This window comes from Rhyacophila brunnea, unplaced genomic scaffold, assembly GCF_057557595.1.
Source record: "Rhyacophila brunnea isolate RB1 unplaced genomic scaffold, BYU_Rbru_1.0 scaffold_4, whole genome shotgun sequence".
Lineage (NCBI taxonomy): Eukaryota > Metazoa > Arthropoda > Insecta > Trichoptera > Rhyacophilidae > Rhyacophila > Rhyacophila brunnea.
In genome coordinates this window covers 55,269,676-55,291,021 of record NW_028233068.1, presented here as the reverse complement: position 1 = coordinate 55,291,021, position 21,346 = coordinate 55,269,676, and positions in this window count along the sequence as shown.

Genomic DNA, 21,346 nt, shown 5'->3' with positions numbered 1-21,346 from the left:
AAAAATCCGCTAATCCGTGAGTATATTATAATATTGAATAGTTTTATAATCCTATTGAATATGTAAGAGTGTATTCTTTTATTACCACAAGAGTGGTTGCTAAAAATATTTTTAATTTCCGTTAACCACATTGTTTGTACACCCGTTATTATAAAAAGGTTTAGGTATATACTACTGAATATATTAGGGACCTACATTTTTAGTGTGTAATTTAAATGAGAAATGGGCCTAGTAAAATATTTTATTTTTCTAATACAATGTGAATATTTCTCATTTTATTTAAGTACATTTACTTATATATTTTTTTGTAATAATTTCTATAAATCTAAATTCTTTCCGTACCTACTAATTCATTTCACAAGATACTCGTAGTTCGGTTTCTATCTAAGTCATTGCTAATTTATAAAACAGATGATAGAGATAGCAAACATTATCTTCAAACGCCATGAATAAATTTAAGATAACTATTACATATACCTACCTATAATATTGTCTTTGTATGATTTTAGAAATTTGGTATAGGTAAATCATTCTACAGTGGCACTATGGACGGTTCGCATGTGTATTAATATCGTGTGCTACGGGTGTTTTTTTCTATGATAACAATCATTACCAATACAACTACGAGTCATTTTTGCCGCACCTCTTGTACCTACCCACTGATGATGGTACATAGAGTGATTAACCTATAGTTTGTATAATATAGTATATTCTAACTCATAATGGTGTTTTCTTCAAGCTGTGTACATATATAAATTGCTTTTAATAATATATATGACTATAAAGTATATTGAAAATATAGTAATGTATAGTATGTTTGAATGTATAAAATATGCATTAAAAGAAATATCCACCCTTACAGTTAGGTTTAAAGATATTATCTATAATGGTTTATTTACATTGCAACATTAAGGGGTTGACGATTGTGGGATATGACCTTATTTATGTATTAATACGGAAACCCTAACGCCTAATGTGTCGCGGTTTTTACCTTTTCTTTGTACCTCCTTATTGTGATGCAGTTTTTTATGTTGATTTTTTGTCAACCTTCCTTACGGTGCACACTTACTTATATTAGGGTTATCAAAAATTTCGTTCAGTGGAAATCACAGCTCAGCTCATCTTAAACCTCGATTTCAGTAAAGGATATTTTTATATAAAAGGTAAATTACTAAAGCAGAGTATTATAATATTCACCTTCAAGGAATCTAAGTTATGCTACGATTTATTTTTTTGTCTATGCGGAATAGTTGAAAACCAGTCATTCAATCCGATAATTTCATGACTTAGGTAAATTTAATTATAGTCTACTCATAGGATTTCAACCTGTACCAATTTCAATTCATTTCAACTACTTTTTATTTAATTATGTTTATTGTTGTATAAGTATATTGATATTGACATTAACAATACTTACTTTGTGTAATAAATGCTAAGTGAACCAGAAATAATATAAATAAAGAATCCAATAATAATATTTTTAACTAAAACAATACCTACTGCTTTACATTAAATATAACATTTAAATAAGCTTAAAATGTGTAACAGTTTTGGGTGAATTATTTAATTATAATATCAAGAAATGATAAAAATACTGAACTGCTTCTTTATTTTATTAGGTACAGTATTAATATATCTACTCAACATCTATTTTGGCAACCCTAATTTTAGTATGACTGCATAAAAAATAAAAATTCAACCGTACACGTCATCTTCACACAATAATTGTACTTAATTATGTGTCGTCAGGTTCAAATCCAGGGGCTGATTTTTAAAAATCATTATATATAAATAACATTTTTTTACCCCTTTCCATAATAATAATAATAATAATGTCTATAACCATGATCATACAGAATACAAAGGTACCTACGGTATTAATTAAGAAATATATATTTTTCTACGCTTATCCTGAGATTATTTTTAAATAAATAGTATATAAAATGCAAACATGGACGACGCAGTTAATATCTTAGTTGTTGTCAGTCGATCACTAAAAAAATTGTAATCTAGAATTTACTTAAAAATTTCGTTGTCAGTGAATAAATACCCAATACATAATACGTATTCCTATTAAAAAAAATATTAAGTGATTTTTACAAGGGGCCTAGATCTAGACCAGATTGTGGACACAAGTAAAATATATATTTTGAATGTAAAAAAATTAAATCATTATAAAATCGCTATGTTGACAGATTGAACTTATTTCTTTACTTTTGCGGTTGGTATCGATTAAATAGGAATACAATGCGATAGCAGTTATTAAAAATTTATTAAAAGTTTATTATACATTATAGGTACCTTAATATGAATGAAAATATTAAGCGTATTGGAACAAGTTTCTACGTACAGAGACTTGTCTTGGGGTAATTCATGCACAGGTTCACTTCAATGTGATTCTGGCATTTAAAGTAACAATATGATAAACAGACCCTGGTGCGAACCTACTAAAGTTGGTCGATTTTACCATTCGGCGATAAAAGGGAAGGGAAGAAGCTGAAGAATCTCCATGAAGGCACGTTAGTAGTTTCTTTAGTTATGTAATATTTTGCTTCAAACTAAAAAGTCATATTTTGGAACAGGAAGTAATAAGAGTGGAGTATTCATTATAGTCGACCTTTACACTGGTTAATCTATAGAAGCACCATCCGAAGAAATGTGCAAAAAAGTTATAAGTTTACTTTTAGCAAACAAACGACTGGAGCTGAAAAAATCGGCATCTCGGCAAGTAAAAATTGAAAATTAATAATTCATGAAATCTTGGTCATATCCAAAGTTAGCGAGAGATTTGTCACATGAATACTGAAACCTTCTCAGATGGATACTAGGCACCAACCAATGCTGCGAGGAAAACTTGGAGCTGAAGACTATCTATCTGCCCATAATTTAATCAATGACTAGAAAATATAAGACAGAATTTCAGAAATTCTGAGTCAAAAATTGAGCATATTCGGTGAAAGCAAAATACTTTTCCCGACCATGTCCGATCCAAATAGGATCATATGGGCCTCCACAGAGTAGAGGTTTGTATTAACAGAATTTGTTTTTAGGAGAAATGGATGTCAGCCACTTGCTCAACCTATTATGTCCATTCCCTGACTCACACACAAATTGAAAAACAACATGTGTACTTGTGTGTAACAATACGTGTACTATGTGCCAGACCTAGGATTCGAACCTGGGACCCACAGCGTTACAGTCCAACGCTTAAGCTGCCCGGCCACCGTGGGTGGCCTAAAAAGGTCAAAGTGGATAAATCTGCTAGTAAGGAAATGGCAATTTTTTTTCTCGTGTGACGAAGGACTTTTTTTCCCTAGAGTTCATGACACATGACAAACTATAACAGGAAAGACTTTCAAAGGCATTTAAAAGAAAAAAGGTCATGGAAAGCTCATATAAACCGTGTTGCTCTTTCTCGACAATATACCGATGTCCATCTCTACAAAGGCGGGTGCTGCCGTCTGACAGTGCGGATTTCAGAAATTAAACCACCCACGTTACCCTAGTTTACACAGTTCTACCCCAACTACTTCAAATTCCTGTTTCTTTTTTTTTTAAAGAAGAGAGCACGATGGCCGAGCAGCTAACACGTCGGCTTATAAAGTCGTGGATCCCAGGGTCGAATTCGTGCTCTGGCAACTATACATGTTTTTTTCAATGTGTGTTTGAGTATGAACCTCAGAGTAATACTATGGACCTAAGAGGTTGGGCAAGTGTTTAACATCCATTTCTCATAAAACTATTAATACAAACCTCTACTCTGTGGAAGCCCATACAATTTGGATCGGACATGGTAAAAAAAATATGGTTCAATTTATGAATTCACTTCTTGAAGTGCAAGTTTGAGAAGTTCTGAATATTTACGAATCACAGGGTGTTCTAAAAGTTTTGATCCGAAGATTCCATAGAAGTAGCTTTCGTACCATAAAGTGTCGCGTCATAAAACTAGTCTTAACTCAAGCAGCTTTTCTTTCAGAAAGTTGTTCGTCAATATAGTATTATACATGTCTACATATCGGAAGCTTAAGAATATCTCTGGCATACCCAAAACCTTGAAGATATTGAAAAAACTTTTTCATTTCTCTAAATTACCAACCCAGGTGGAGCATATGAACCCTAAATAGTGAATGGTATTTAAACAAACTTAATATACTTAGTATTTATTACCAAGCATTTCCCTCGTAAAAACTTTCATCATTAATTTTGAAGGTGGACATGAAGAGGTCGTCTTAAATGAAACACAAAATACACTGCATCACTACGCCCTCGTAGTTCTAAGTACTGTTTATGCGACTTTTTAATAAATACTAGATATTATTGATAAATATTAATAAAACGCAAAAAAAAATTGTACTTCTTCCACTTTTTCATTTAATACATTTGAACCGTTTCGTCCGTCTCAAAGGGACATTTTCAACATCGGCGGACGAAACCGGTCCAAATTTAATAAATAAAAAAGTGGAATATGTACTACTAATATTATTGTTATTAATCATATTAATCAATAATACAATGCAGTTCCACCATGTACCTACCTATTGACAGTTAACACAATAAAAGAAATACTAGGTACTTACCTAAATCATTATTATTTAACTCGATTATTGTAGTAAAAAATAATCCATAAACAGTTTTCACAATTTGAATATATTTTTCAGATTCACTTTATTTGATTCTATTACAAAAAAAACCGACTCTAGTATGCTATCTTCTCTATGGGCGCGTAGTACTACAATAGTGAACCCACTGAACAATAATTAATATGCACATATACGATACTTCCCATCCGCAGGAAGTAGACATGGCTAATATGTTATCATTTCTGGTTTGTTAAGATCGCGCCTGTTGTATCGCTCTGTCTTGCCTTGGTATCCATCCTACTCTCTTATTTTCTGCCCAAATCAATGAATGTTACTGGCAATGCGGTACATTTATAGTTAGTATAATTACGTTACCAACTGGATATTAGCAGTCAATGAAGTGTTTTTTTTTTTAAATGGATTCATACTTTGTGGGCCATCTAAATTCTAAATGATCGACAAACTAATAATTTGGCAGATGTTACGCTAAATTTTTCATTTATTATGTCTACTTAAACGTGTGCCTACGAGCAAGTTGAAGCTTCCCATTAAATAATTAACTAGCTATATGAAGGTACTTGTATCATTAAAATGTTATCTTCCAATTTCAAATACATATAATTTTATAACCACATGTATGTATGTTATTATAGTTGAATGTGTGTTATCGACGTTACAGTTTCCTATATTATGCTAGTGTAATTTTAGTACCTACATGTATAAGTGACGCACACCAGTGTGTGTTTAAGTTTTACACGTGTATTGATGTATTTTTCATATGAAAACTTATTTCATACACGAAGTAGTTTTGGCAATGTGCGAATGGGAGGGGTATATTTTTTTGTATGGAAAAGCGCGTATAAAAATGCTTGAGTTAGAGCGAGCGAACGTCTTGTCGCGTGTCTGTCTGCTCGGATGAACCGTGCGTCGATGACAGAATTGAATAAATAACAATTATATTTTTATATCTATACTATTGAAATCAATGCTTAGATTTATTCTTATAAAAGAGTAATTGAAGCAGACGTCCTCACCTTATCTTTCCTATTATTGCAACCGTATCTATATTATTTTTTTTACTTTCGGTTTTGACGTTTCAGACACATTTGAAGACCATTCGCAAGATTTAATCTACTAAATTAAACTGTTACGTGTGAATGCGACAACTGTTCAAGAAAATACATGACATCGAACGTTGGTCTCAGTAGAATGTTTAAATTAAAAGCATACTCGACATTAGATTTTACCCATTGATTGACCCAAAAGCCATGACGCTTAAAAACGTAAACCGTAGTCTTTATTAATAGTTTTTAGGTTCAGTTAATTTTGATTTGATTACAAAACATTTTTATTTAATTTTATGTTTTTGCCAATGGTATTGGGATAGTATTAATTTATATTTAGTTATGAAATATAAAATAAATCGCTTTGTTTTATTTCTATATAAATTAAAATACGAAAAATAATAATAATTAATGTTTCTTCGATTATGCGTTTATTTATTCAAAGTATGGTATTATTAAAATATAATATACTAATAAGTATACACAATAACATCATCTCGTTTACCCCCGTTTCACAGGCAGCGAATATTATTTTCTGTTTCAAGATGCTTTGTCTAATAAATGTATGTACTAATACCTATAACTAGACTTAAAATACTTCCATTAATTAATCCAATAAATAAATCGACTATTAAAATTTTTTTGCGATTGCCAGACATAGTCGACGCAGGATTTCCCGCCACCCCGTCTGAGGCTATTGATTTTTTTCGTTCAGACATGACGTGTGCGCCCCAACACCCCCACCTACCACCCAACACCCACCACCACCCCTACTCTGTACCCTAGGTTCGGGCCAAAAGGTTTTTTTCGGTTCCGTTTCGACACGTTAAGATGTCTCATACAATCATAATTTGATCGCCATTTTCTACCGCAACCGTAATCATTTTCATAACATGCTGTATTTTACTGCCAAAGTTTTCTAAATTAAATTATCTTATTTTATCATAGAAAATTTTTAAGAGATCATTGAGATGCATTAAATGTATATTAAATAAGTTATTCGTTGGTTATTTTGTAATTAATTTAATCTGTTCTTTTCTTTGTCTGGTTATATACCGTAGGTCAATTTTATTTATATTTTTGCGAAGATGAGTCCCTGGTATTCTTTCATCTTTTCAGTGGATAGTAATCGTAAACTTGGATCAATTTGTATATTAAGATTCTAATTCCGTCTATACTTTCTACGTGTCCACCCAAAATTATCTGTCATTAATACTATAGGCAGTTAGGCAGTCATGTTATTTTTAAATAATATAAGTAGGTCAATTATATTTTTTTATATTTCTCAAAATAGATTTAATATTATATTGTTTCATCCATTTTAAACACTTGTCGGGAAATTATTGGTATTTAATGCATTGTTATGTATCAACCCCAAATGAAAATTACTGCAAAAAACGCTAACATAATATAAAAAAATAAATGGGCTTGTTACGTGGTATTTTCAATGGATGTTTGCGTCCGTAACATGGATATAAATATATTGGGATAAGAGAATAGCTAATGACGATTACTCGTAAACTCTGTTGAGATAACTCTAATCTACATATGTTTTTTTTTAATATTCTGTTCAATTCAATTGGACTTTATGAATATCTTTTCATTAAACTACCGATGAGTTAAAGTCAGGTATAAAAGGTATATATTAATACTATGATAACAATAAATTATGAATTTAAATATAAGTATACTATTACTTACCTTTTATTCAAAATATTCTTGCACTAGTTCAAGACACTGAATAATTTTATTATTCTGGGCCTATAACTAATACATATTAATTAATTAGTTATTTGCACTCTAATGATAATATAATACAGACCACTTAACAAACATGGAAATGAATGTCATGCATTGTCTTTGTACTAATCGAAAGTTATTCCAGTCGGTTTGATTATTTCAAGGGCGGCGTATTCCACCCTCATGTTATCTTTGGATTGCCAGGATCTTGAGTCATTAGAACTGACGCTTCATTTATCTTACAAGACACTGTGGCGTTATTTTCCCTCTCGCGCGACGTTGGGCGAACCTATGGGGTCCCAGAAACCCCACCACGACCGTATATCTGCCGGTTATATCTAAATGCAATGAATGGTTTTTTTTGTATTTAAACCAGAAGACAATAAGAAATAATTTCTAATATAACTTAACTACATCTTTTATTCAATACTGTAAAAGGATCAAAACTAGGCTGTGCAACCTGCGGCCATGGAGGTCATTAAAAACGGTATTTTGAACTATTGAAGTTATATTTTTATCATTATATAGTGCAAATACCTACCTAATTAAAATTTCACTGCCGTTTTTACGCTAATCTTAATATTTGAATTGATCTAACATTAATGGGTCAATGTTTAACACTCATACGTCAGTACTGGTAGCAGACATTAGTTTAAGAATTCGCCCTTTAGGCATAAAACGTGATCACTTTTTAAGATACCCACTACCCAAGTCTCAGAATGCATTATATTCAGTGATATTATATGCATTTTGTCAACGAACATTCATTGTCCAAAAGGGATACTCACAAGTAGAATACCATTGATAGACTTCGCCTTTGGGTAAGTTAAACAGTTTATTATGGTTGCGTCTACGATTTTCTATTATAGATTAAAATCATATTACGTAGATACCTATATAACCGATATAACCATTGGAGTACATACATTTGATTTTTTTTTTATCCTTTCATATGAAAGTTTTTTCTTGCATAATATTTTATATTAAATAATAATTATAGCATTTTTAATCTATCTTCATGTGATACGTAGTTAATTTTCAACTAATTAACAGCTATTCCTATACTTACTGAGGGTTGTGGGTATGTATAAAGAATATATATCAGTAGCGTAGATTACCGCTGGTAGCAAAGGGTTTTTTTGAGCAACAAGGAATCGTCGAGTTATAATCGTAGGTAACTGCCAAAATTATAATGTTTCTTTTGGGAAATATTTTTATAATGTATTTAAATATTTTCTTATTAGAAGAAAAAAACAACTTAAATGTCCAATTTTATTATTTTAGCGCAGCTATTTTTGAGAGGTGCAAAAAGAATGTAAATAAAGTATGTGATCTCATTATAATAATCTGAAAATTTTTCAAAATAAAAATTCTGGTTTCTTATAAGGAATTTATAATACAATATAAATGACTGAATCGTGATTAGTAGGCTTAGGAAGAGTTTTAATATCTTCCCAAATTATATAAAGCATTCCATTTGCGACGATATATTTGTGTAAATGTAGATGCAGTTCTTTTTTCAGTCACATCAGTAAGATTTTCTCATGTTTTCTTAAAATCGTTAATTCTTACTCATTACAAATCACAAAGAAGTACAAATTTGAATTGTTTTACAGTAAAAAATTTTTTCCTAATTGATCGATAAAGGCATATTTTTTATCTCTATTTATTCACCCGCAGTTCTGTGATGTATGTGGTTTTAAAAAACTTATTTATTTATTACTTATTTTTGTGGGTAAATATACCTTTTTATGAGATGCAGAGGATGAAAAATGTTAGTAATCCCTATTTTAATAGTTGTATTGTCAGTTTAGCAGCGGAAAAGAAAATTTTATAATAATTCTTTCGTTACAATAGTTCGTAGAAACAAAATTGATATTATAATGTGTAAAGCGTGGGTATATTTTTTTTTCTTAAACATTATAAAACGTTCTATTTTTTTAAAATCAGTACTTCACTGCCCAGAATGTACATAATCCAGAGCGCGTCCTTCTAATGGTCGGAATGGTTTGTGAAACATGCTAAGAAAATTGCTACAAAAATGGCCCCTTCTAAAATTAACCTAGGTGAATTTACTAAATAGGGTAGGGTAATATTGAAGCATAATGATTGAAAATTAGGCAGAAAACTAGGTGGTTAATTTTTCTACTATATAAATGTTTAGTTACGTATTTTTTAATTATTAAGTTGTATATACTTACTTAATTGTTATTTAAAATTATTTAAAAAAAATCTATGGTCGTTATCGATAAATAAAAAAATACAATACACCTGCATAAGGTAGAGTTGCAATAAAGAAGACGAAGATTGAAATATAATAATAGCGATTACCGATGAAAATTACGATGAAACCCCAGAAATCTATAAAATACGGGAGGCAATATTCATTTATAAAACTTAACATAACAACGATAAAAATATTAGAGTATCTAAACGATTCCTTATATATTAATTTAAAAAAATATATATATATAGTATCTAATCATAATGTGAAAGCATAAAAAATAGTGTAGGTACCTACACAAATTTTCGTAACAATATCATAATTTTGATAAAAAAATTCTCGCTTCGAATAAATAATAATAGATGAATTAATTATTATGAGATGCTAAGAAATCGTAATATTTACTGTCACCAAGTGATGACACCACCGTGTAAAGACTGTAAAGTATATTATACAGTGTTCGTGAGTTACTGTACTATAATAAATTCGGATGCACAAAGGGGCTCGTTGCACTTTGGAAAAGTCATCATCCCGCCTACCGATCCATCAGTCACTGTCCGCTGCAGGGCGGTCCGCCCATCCATCCATTGCTTGAAAATGATGTCAACATCTCCTTATTTCAACATTTTTGAAAAAATTTCCGACCCGACTATAACCTAATCTACGACAGTTTATGCTTAATACTTTCAAAAGTATTATGCTGTCCATATCATGAAATTTGAAAACAAACCTTAATCTGTCTTAAAATCAAGAAGCTATTACTCCGAAAGACAGCTTTCCTCATTGAATCAGTATTTTTGGATACATTTTTTTTTCTTTTTTTTTCGACCATGTCTGATCCTAATAGGATTATATGGGTCTCCACAGAGTGAAGGTTTTGTATTAACAGATTTTGTTTTTATGAGAAAAAGAAATAAAATTAAAAAAACAACAGTAATTCAAAAAAAAAAAATTAAACAATAAAATAGAATTTTAAAAACAGAATACATAATGCGTCGCTAAAAATGTCTACATCTCTAGGAAGTGCATCATTGACCAGCCGTACATGAGGAACCTGGTGAGCTTGATACACAGCTTTCACCCAAAATAGGTTATGTGCGACCACGCATTTAATTGACGGGCGCATAAAAATTCAAATGATTAAGCTAGCGTAAATGAATCATCATCATAGATGAGGGTTACTGTTTATCTCACGCATCAATTTTGATGTAATCTGATAATAATGTTGTGATATTTTCATTAAATTCATAATGTGAAACAAATATATGTATCTATAAATAATAAAAACGCAGAATTTAAAGAGGGTGGTTAATTTTTAAATACGTTGTATTTTTTCATAAATACACCCTTCTAAGGGATGCGATTTGTAAAGCACCGTCCACTTACTTTGAACCCTAGACGGAAAAAAATACTTACACCCCTAAGTAAGTTATACAGGTTTGGACAAATCGTCCATTCACCCTTACTGAATTACAACCCTCAAAATTTTCACCACAGTGAGAGAAGCCAATTTTTACACTTCCTCGACAGTGAATCGTAAGGGATGATAATAATATATTATCGTATAACATAACTTCATAATATTATAGTACTGCCAGTCGATGTTTAGAACTTCTCCGAAAATAAAACTGGATAGTAAAGGCGTACTGCTTTACACAACGATGTTGTGAAATAAAATCATAATATATGGAAATAAACAGCAGCTTTTTTTATTATGTATTAAATTGTAATATCTCAGTGTTACATATATTATCAAGTACACCGGATACAAAAAGATAATCCTCGATTTAAAAACTCAGTTATGATCAATTTTACTTCTAATTCAAACCCGCAATCTGCTGATCAGAAACGTAACTCCGCAACCAATTAATACTTAACGATGGGTTCGTACATACAGCAGAATAATTACATGTTCAACAAGAATCATTTTAGAAATATTATACATTACCCTTTAACATCGAATATGTATCTAGTATCGGATACTAGAATACTCTTTTCAAACGAGTTCTTAAATTATGCTAAAATTATTATTGAAACATAGAAAGCATTATAAGTCGATAGATACTTATTACATATTTTGTCATACATGTCCATATAGCTGTTATCTTGTTAATTAAATGATCATAGTAAAAGTTATAAGTTAAATATATACTCATTACTACCACATTTAGTATCGTCTATTCTATCTATTGGTTCAACCGGTGATGAAATAGTTCTTATCTATGCATGTTGTTAATTTAATATTAGTTATTGTAATACAGATTTGAACTGTGACAACTTGAATTATATAAAGCCGATAGTTTGGAGAACTAAAATTATTGCAATTCACTGCCACCACTGGTCTTGTTAAAGTTGTATCAGTCTATAAAATTAATCACAGCGTTATATGGCATCTAAAGGTATGTGTAAGATCAGATCAGAAACCTAAATATAAGCCAAATTACAGTTGTCACCAAACTGGTGAAATGGCGATGGGCTGGCATGTTGTTTAACGATTGATTAGGTACCCATATTACAATGGTACCCAACAAACACTAAACGACGAAATATACGCCATATAACATACTGGTAAATTTGTCGCCCGGACAATAATTTCATTACAAACGTAAAACATCGTTACATTTAATAGAACTTTCTATGGTTAGGTACTGCATTGTTCAGGAATTGATAACAAGCAACATTCACTGTTGTGCCTAATTGAATTGGCTATATGTAATATATAACGAGGCTAACACTATATCCCTAATTATTATATTAATACTGTCGAACGAAGATACTTGATAGAATTTGAATTTAAATTCTAGTGGATTTAAGTTTTGTAGTATTCCATTTGAGTCGTTTTTTGCGACCCGGGTTTCGCCTTTCGGCATCTTCAAGCACTAAATATATACCTGTTATATATTTTTTTATTGATTTAATAGGTAGGTGATAAAGTTTTTACTTATGTACTTTATTGTATTGATTTGTTATATAAGTTAGATTTAACAGTAATCGTTATCAGTGTATATTAATTGTCTTTAGGTGAGTGTACACAGTGCCTGAAGATATCGAAAGGCGAAACCCGGGTCGCAAAAAAAGACTCAAATGGAATAGTACGAAACTTAAATCCATTAGAATTAATATCCCTTATTTTTACATATTATTTGTGGTTAACCAAAATGGTTTTACACATTTATTATTTTGTAAAATCGCAGTGATTTTTAATTTTCTTCAATACAGCAGTGAGAGAAAATATTTTTTTGAATACGTTATTAATTGCATTACTACGGACATATTATATATAATATATATTATATACGTAATCGTTATAATATATGAAAAATGCGTTTAATCATTCCTCTGTATTCAATCAATAATTTTATTCGCTGTGTAAATTCGATTTAACGAGTTCTTTCAAATAAGACGTCGTGTCTTTTTTCAAATGCTCGTTATTTTTAAAAATTCTCTAATAAAAATGCGCAAAGTAAGAATAAATCACTTCAAATGGGACGATTCTTTTATATGTCTGAATAAAACCTTAGCTATTACTTTATGGCCATATATATCCTGTATGTACCCACTGTGCGCCGCGTCGTTCGGGGCTATGAAAATAAAATATATTTTTAGATATATGGAAAAACATAAAAATTCGAGGTAGTATTGGTGCGGCGGCGCTTGAAAAAAAGGCGTCCGGAGAAAATTTCCTGAAAAACACGAACGCTTTTATATTAATAATAAACTTTTCATCTATCATCAATAAAAATTCTAATGGATTTAAGTTTTGTACTATTCGATTTGAGTCGTTTTTGCGACCCGGGTTTCGCCTTTCGGCATCTTCAGGCGCAGTTTACTCTCACCAAAGGCAAATACACACTGACAACGAGCACGCTTAACTCTAACTTATATACTAAATCAATACAAAGCAGGTAAAAACTATTATAAACGACTCAAATGGAATAGTACAAAACTTAAATCCATTAGAATTTAAATTCAAGTACCTTCGGTCGATAGTATTAATATTATCATCAATAACCCGTACACTGTTTGCGAATATTGCCGTTTTCACTATATTTCTGTTGCACATCAATGTTGTTTTTCACAAGCTGCAGCTATTAACCATTCGCTTATCTTTATTATTAATTTAAAACTTGCAGAGAAGTCTGAAAAATAAAACACTGCATAAGTTAAATAAGTTAAACACAATTAATAATGGGTGATAAATAATATTGTCAGATTTGTTCTAGAATATTTTTAACCATGATAATAATAAATTAATCTTCTACTTTAATGCTACAGCTAGTCGTAGGCTAGATAGTCGCTTCAAGTGAACTCCTGCAATCTATTCCGTTCTCCACTCTCAGTTAATTGCTCCCATAGCTCATAAACACTGACTTTTTACCACGTTTTTATTAATTCGTATTCTTGTTTGTCCGGTACAGATTTTTTCTTGTGTGTCCAGTACACATTTTTTCTTGTTTGTCCAAGATTTGTATTAGACGATTGAAGATTTTTAACTAACTTCCCGACTAGCTAGACATTTAAAACTTTTAGAATATATCAGAACACGACGACAATGCATTCTTTTAATATGTATAGCCATTTTTAAGCAGAATTGAATTCATTTTCTGTAAATTCTGTTTTGTATGGAAAATTACTATTTTTGGTTGCTAAGGGGGTCCTAGCAACTAAATTATTAATATATACGTACGTTACTATGGAAATCAATATGACATTTCAATATTCTATATTATTTATTCTGTATCTCTATCAAGTACAATAGAAAGTTTTTATTAATAGATAGAATTTTCAAGTTTATATGATTCAACAGAAAATTTAAAAACGTGGTATATAAACAGTTCTTTTTATCTTGTAATTATTAATATGGCATTCATATATACTTAAAAAATCAATTTTAAATATACCAATGAACAAAGGTATTGTATGGTGTTACGTAGGTATCTAAATGCTATTTCTATTTTTTTACTCTAGTTAATTTGACAAAGCCATAGACTGTGAATGAAAAACATTTAAAATATAATATTCCTATGAATTATGTCTAAAAAATTATTTCATTTTGCTTTTAAGCTACTACATCATCTATAGTCTGACTACATCTTACTTTCGTATAAATTTACGATATACACTAACCAACCTTTGATGTCATGTCATATTATTATACCATATTTAAAATGATTGGTTAAATGAAGTTTTGTTTTTTTATGCTACTATTCTTTGACGTAGCAGACGATACTTCATATAATCCAAGTGTACCTAACTTAGAAATATATTATGAAAGCAGCTAAAGAACAACAAAGTAAAATAATAAAGATTCATAAATCCTAATACATATTTTTAAAACCCGATCATCGAGCATTCAATTTATAAAAAAAATCACCCTTTAGCGAGGTTAGTGTGTATGTATAAGTAGATACCTACAGGAAATATTTATTTTTACTATAGGTACCTACGTAAATATTTATCATGTGGCTATTATTCGAAGTTACATAAGCAAACTTTTTAAATGTATTTATTATTAAATATTTGCGTAGCTTTTTTATGTAGTGGGATAATATCAGAAACATCCTGATAAATACTCATAATAATGAAATACACGTGTAAATAATATTGTTAAAAGATCCTTCATAACACCAGTTCGTAACTAGAGTATGTATTTTACAACGTTTTTCATAGCTCGTATTCTTATTTGTCCGGTGGTTACAAATCTTGCAATCGATTTTTAACTAACTTCCCGACTAGCTAGACATTTGAAACTTTTAGAATATATCAGGACACAATGCCAATGCATTTTTTTAATACTTTTAGCCATCTTTAAGTAGAATTGAATTCATTTTCAGTTAATTCTGTTGTGTATGAAAAGTTATTTCGACACCATTATTGGTAGCTAGGGGTCTGGGGTCCTAGCAACTAAATTATTAATATATACTTGCGTTACTATGGAAATCAATGTGACATTTCAGTATTATTTCTATCAAGTACAAATTTTTTGGATCGTTTAAGCTAGTAAAGTCAAGTTTATATGATTGAACAGAAAATTGAAAAACGTTGTATATAAAAAGTTATTTTTATCTTGTAATTATTTTTAATTTAGTTTAGTTTTCCACCTAAATTTTCTCGTCCTCCCCTGCTAAGGTCGGATATCTTCGTGTATTTTCGGCGCCCGTTCGGCACGTAGGTGTTTTCCAAGGTTTTATGTATTGTGTGGGTCAGGCATATAAAAATCGTTTCTCTATCGGGTCGACCCACATTCAGAGCGGGTGTCTACGTCTCTTTTTTTCAAATGACATACCCACATGAAAAATGGCTCAATTATTGTTTTAATAACACTATTTGTAGGGAAACAATATTTTAAATCAAATCGATGTCATCATCAAATCGATGTCATCATCATAATCACCTGGCATCGATCTACTACTCGATAAATTCCTCAAACAGCCCTTGTCACTCCTCTAAATTCATGGGCTTTTACTACCACAAACTTCACCAATGAATTATCAAGCGGCCGTCTACCCTCTTACTTGATACTGGACGACGGTATTTGTCCAGCAATTAACCGGCGGCTGAGTGGTGTATTAAAACTATTTCTATCACAGAAGTCAAGTAGCATATTATATTATATCATTCATATTATACAGATGTCGGTAGGTATATTATATTCGATATAATAAATGATATTATTTTTGAATATTCATAAACAATAGATTTTGGTTTCTGCCACTAAGGAAACGAGAAACGTTTTTATCTACTTTTCTGAATATGAGACGGTGTATCTTAAGGATGTCCAGTGTGGTATGTATCATCGTAAATGCCAACTCTGCCGTTCTTGATAGCATTGGCGTGTATCTGATAATTATCTTATAAATCGGGGGCATCCGTTGTTTGTTCTCCCAAGGTACAGAACTAACCTGCCATTAAGAATGCCAAATTGGAGGGCAATAACTATGTTTAATCAAATCGGTCAGATATTGATATATTCCATTTGCGTGAGGTTGAATTTAGGTGGACTTTGTTTTATAATTTTATAAGATAGGGTCTATCAACTTAGTTCACTCTGTGTGCTTGGAAGTACTTTTATTTTTCTTGTTTTATTATTGTATTATTTACGCACATTGCCTTGTATTTTTTATTTAGAATTGTTAACACTTATGTCATGTCGTGAACACTTTGAATTTATAATTTGTTATGTTAAGTATGTGTAAAATAAATAAATTTGAATTTAATCATTATCAGTAGGCAGTCATCATCGATCGACATCGATCCAGTTTACGCATTTTTACAAATTATTTCATAAATAAAATTCAGCGAACTTAGGCGTGATCATTTTGTCTTTTGGGTATCATTGAAATATTGACTTTGTTCAGATATATTGTATGAAAAAGAAATTAAGTGGTAAACTATGTTCACAAAGCATTTCGATATATTTAGTCAATCCGACATTCATCTATATTATGTTTCCAGTCAATCTTTACATTGAGAGAAAAGTTGATTAAAAATCTTAACAACTTATATCGTGTAGTGTCACCGTCATGACTCGTGATGAAAAATACAAAATATAACCAAAAATAATTTGTATCACTTATATCCAATATGAACTGATATTTTCGATGTTTTCCTGTAAGAACCCACGCCGACAGTTTGGCTGGGAAAGCTGATAAAAGAAAATCGTATACGGAAAACTACCTCGCTATACCTCTACACTAAGTATCTTTATATAACGTATATATACTCACAGTGCTTTCTATAGTTGTGGGGAAATATAATCATATGACTGTCATATAAACATGAACTTTGCAATTCTACGCTATTACCTGATACTAAGTAGTGGTGAAAAATACCTATACGAACGTTTAATGGAGTAATTATTGTAAAAACTTTTAAATGTAACCTGCAACTAAAATTTAATAAATACATACGTCGTTTTTAAATGATTCCTCTCCATCGTGTTTTTGCATAGAACGTAACTCAATTACTGGATACTTTCTGTCCAAAAAATATTAAAAATACTAGTAAACGTTTTTTTAACATTAAAATGTTCGATAGCTATTAGTAATTTAACATTCTATCGCAGTTTATATTAATCAAAGCATAAACCCGAATCTTAGATTTTTTGTAAATTTTTAAATGTGTTTGTGGGAAAATCGTGATAAAAAATACTTCGCAATATTGAGTAGATACATAATATGTACCTATCTACTAGTGGCAATAGCCACTATCTACTAGCCATTTTTCACAAATTCACAAATCTAAATATTTACTCTAAAATATATCTCAAAAGATTTCTGCAGTTTCTTTTTTGGTTACATAGTCATACAGGTAGGTAGGCAAAAATTGCGAAATGCTCATTTTATAGCAAAAACGTGGAGGGTGGATGTGGAATTAGAAAGTCGCCCGTACGATGGTTCGACAGTACAAAATAAAATTTCACATTGTGAAGAACGTTTCGTTTTCAATATCTTCAACTATATGGACAGCAAAATATAGAGATAGCTGGAGAGACATAACTAAGACATTTAAAATTAGTCACGATTCTCAACAACGAGGAACACGTAAACGAAAACACATACACGTTGTAGGTTATATAACTTTAATAATCAATGTTCCATAGTTCGTATATAATATTATTGTTTTTCTATATATCTTCAAATAAGGCTCTTCGAAGCTCCCGTAATCCTTTCTAATATTATAGTGTATAAGTTGTTTTATATATGTACACATCTCTGTGTGAGTACATAAATATTTGAGATAGCATATGAAAAATAATATTTTCTATATAGTGGTTCAAAAATATTATTTCATGTATCTACTCACAGTTTTTCATGAAATATTATTTTGTGTATATACACTACCTACTTACGTATTTAATAACTCACCTAAGCTTTTATATAATTTAGACTATCTACCTAAAGAACAAAAAAGGTATTTTCATTTAATACCATGGAAACATTCTTGTTCTTGTCTGTTAAGTTCTATTGTTATCGTTGTGTTTCATTTAATTTTAGTTTTTCTGTATGACACCTGCACCTAATGTTTACATTTTTTTTTAAATATAACTATTATTTAGTAGTATAATCAATAAACATATATACTACGATAGCAAAAAAAGTAATTTATAATTTAAGGTAAGAAACCATTACAATATCTGATTAAATTAGCTCTTCTAATTTTGATAACATGTTCATAGGAATTAGGGTTTTCGCGAACACGTGAACAGAAAATTACCAAATAGGAATTGTTTATTGTCCAATTATTGTTTGGCAGGTAATAAATCTTTATCGCGGAACCATTTCAATGAAAGCTTACCTATTCAATGAGTAAGAATAAAATATAACTCAGTGTGACTCGCAAATTTCTAGGTCACCCTGTACACGAGTTGCCAAGTGTAAGAAAATGGATATAAGAAGCCGGGAATATGGTAGAGAAATGAAAGCTTTTTATTTGAACATCATTATTATTTAAATATTATCTTCCATTATTTTTCTTTCGCAATAAGAGTGTTTTTCTTTGTTTTTTCTCAATCTTTAAATTGCAGTATATATATATTATATTATATTATATGTTACCAGTATTCAATATAACCCCTTTTCCATATATCTTCTACGCCCTGGTAAGACCTACAAGGTAAGGTTCTACAGTTTGATGCTAAGCCCAGCTTAATTTTGTTATAACTTACATCGCTAACTGAATTATTGGACATTATATTATAAGTATCTGTCAAATGTTCCTGTAGTCAGTAGTGGATAAGGGGATATCGTCGGTCTCTAAATTTATTAAGTCAAATCCCAACACTAGATCAAATTTATATTGTCGTTGGAAACGGATGGCTAAAATAATCACATGTTTTTATTACCTTTTTTCTGTTTGTTATCTAAATTTGATATCTCTAGCAGTAGTGAAGGGTGGAGGTAGGCTATTAAGATCCTCCATAAATAGTGCATGTTACACTTTGTTAGTCATACTTATTGGTTTTTTATAGAACTAAGACTACAATTTACAGATGGTGTTGGCTTGTTTTTAAAAGTCAGTTAAACCATACCTAAAACCAAACCATAATAGTTTTGGTATATTTTGGGTGATGCGACAAAATTATGCACACTTTTTCATTCATACTTATTTGTTTCCGTTGGATTAAGAATTTTTTTCAATTCATTAAGCCCTGCCACACCAAACAATAATGGGTATAAAATATTATTCTATCTATAAAATATTCAAAGTTATGTATGATATATTTGCATAATTTTAGATATTTTATAGATAGACAAGTATTTTTTTACTATTTTCTATCACGACTTGGTTTTGCAGGGCTTAATTGAATTTTAAAAGGTAACCAACACCATCTGTAAATAATTGTAGTCTTATTTCAATAAAAACAAATACGTATAACTGACAAAGTTTATTTTGCACCATTTATGGCAGATCTTAACAGCCTACCTCCACCCTTTGCCACTGATCTCTAGACATTAGACATAATTTAGTCATATTTAGTCATAATGGCAAAAAATGGGTAAAAAAAGCGTGCTTAGAAAATATGACCACTACGTCATATAAGTTAAATATATTATGAAAAATAATCATGTCGTATCCTCACCATTGTTTAATTTGCACAAAAGTATAAGCTCTACCGAGTCATAAATTTCGTTCGAAAAAATACATTAATTTTGTATTTATCCGCAAAAATCTTTGCCCAACCTCGTTTTTCCCAGACATATGAAAAAATTCCCACATCACGACAACCATACCTTTACATAATAATAATGATTCACCTTTCGTTTACGGTAAAAATACCATTTTACTGATTTTACTTTTATATTAGTATTTTATTGGCAGAACGTTACCCTCTAAATTCGTGGGTTGCGGGTTTGAATCTCGCACCTGAAAAATTCTGAACAGGTATTTTCAATGTCTGCGTGGTGTTAATTATAGACGTTGCCAAAGGATTGCTTAAAAATGCATACTAAGAGGTAGTTTATAACTTAAATAATAGGTACTTAAATATGTATCGTTAATTACAATCATTGGTGAGTTTCGGTCTCCTCCAGTAATTTTCTTCATCCTGGACGATAAAATCCCTCCTTTCACTTTAACCAGAACATCCTCAAATTTAACCATTAAAGCACATGGTGGAATAGTTATAGTTAAATGAGTAAATAATATATATTTACATATCTTATAGCTCTATCAAAAATACCATTTAGAAGCCAAGTATGTACTGTAAGTTTTTTTAGATAGGTACCTACCTTTTCAATTTTCACTTAAACTCAAAGAGAGCAAATATATTCATGTTTATTTTCCGTGTGGGAAAAATCACATATGTATCTATCAGTGTAGTAGTATACTAGTATGTGTGCATGTTTTCGTAAGCGCTGTGGGGGAAAACCAGGGTATATTTCAACAGTTGTGCTAACGTTTGAATTCTATTTTCCGTCTGTATTGCATAATAATAATAATATGTATTTAAGGACCCACATGCCCAACTAAGGTCAAAATGCAGATTTTATGGTATTTTACAGGCATTAGCTAACATTCCTTAAACGTTGTACATAATTTATTTATATAATTTTGAAGCCTTATTATCTTTTATATTTATTTTAAACATTTGATGACTGCATAAAGTATTTTTATTACATAAAATAGTATTCTTTTAAACCTCTCGTTCTAATGTTTTAGAATATAGTCACATTTCAGTACACCCATGTGCAGTGGTGTTAAGATTTTTTAGGTTTATTAATTTTTAAGCGCATTTA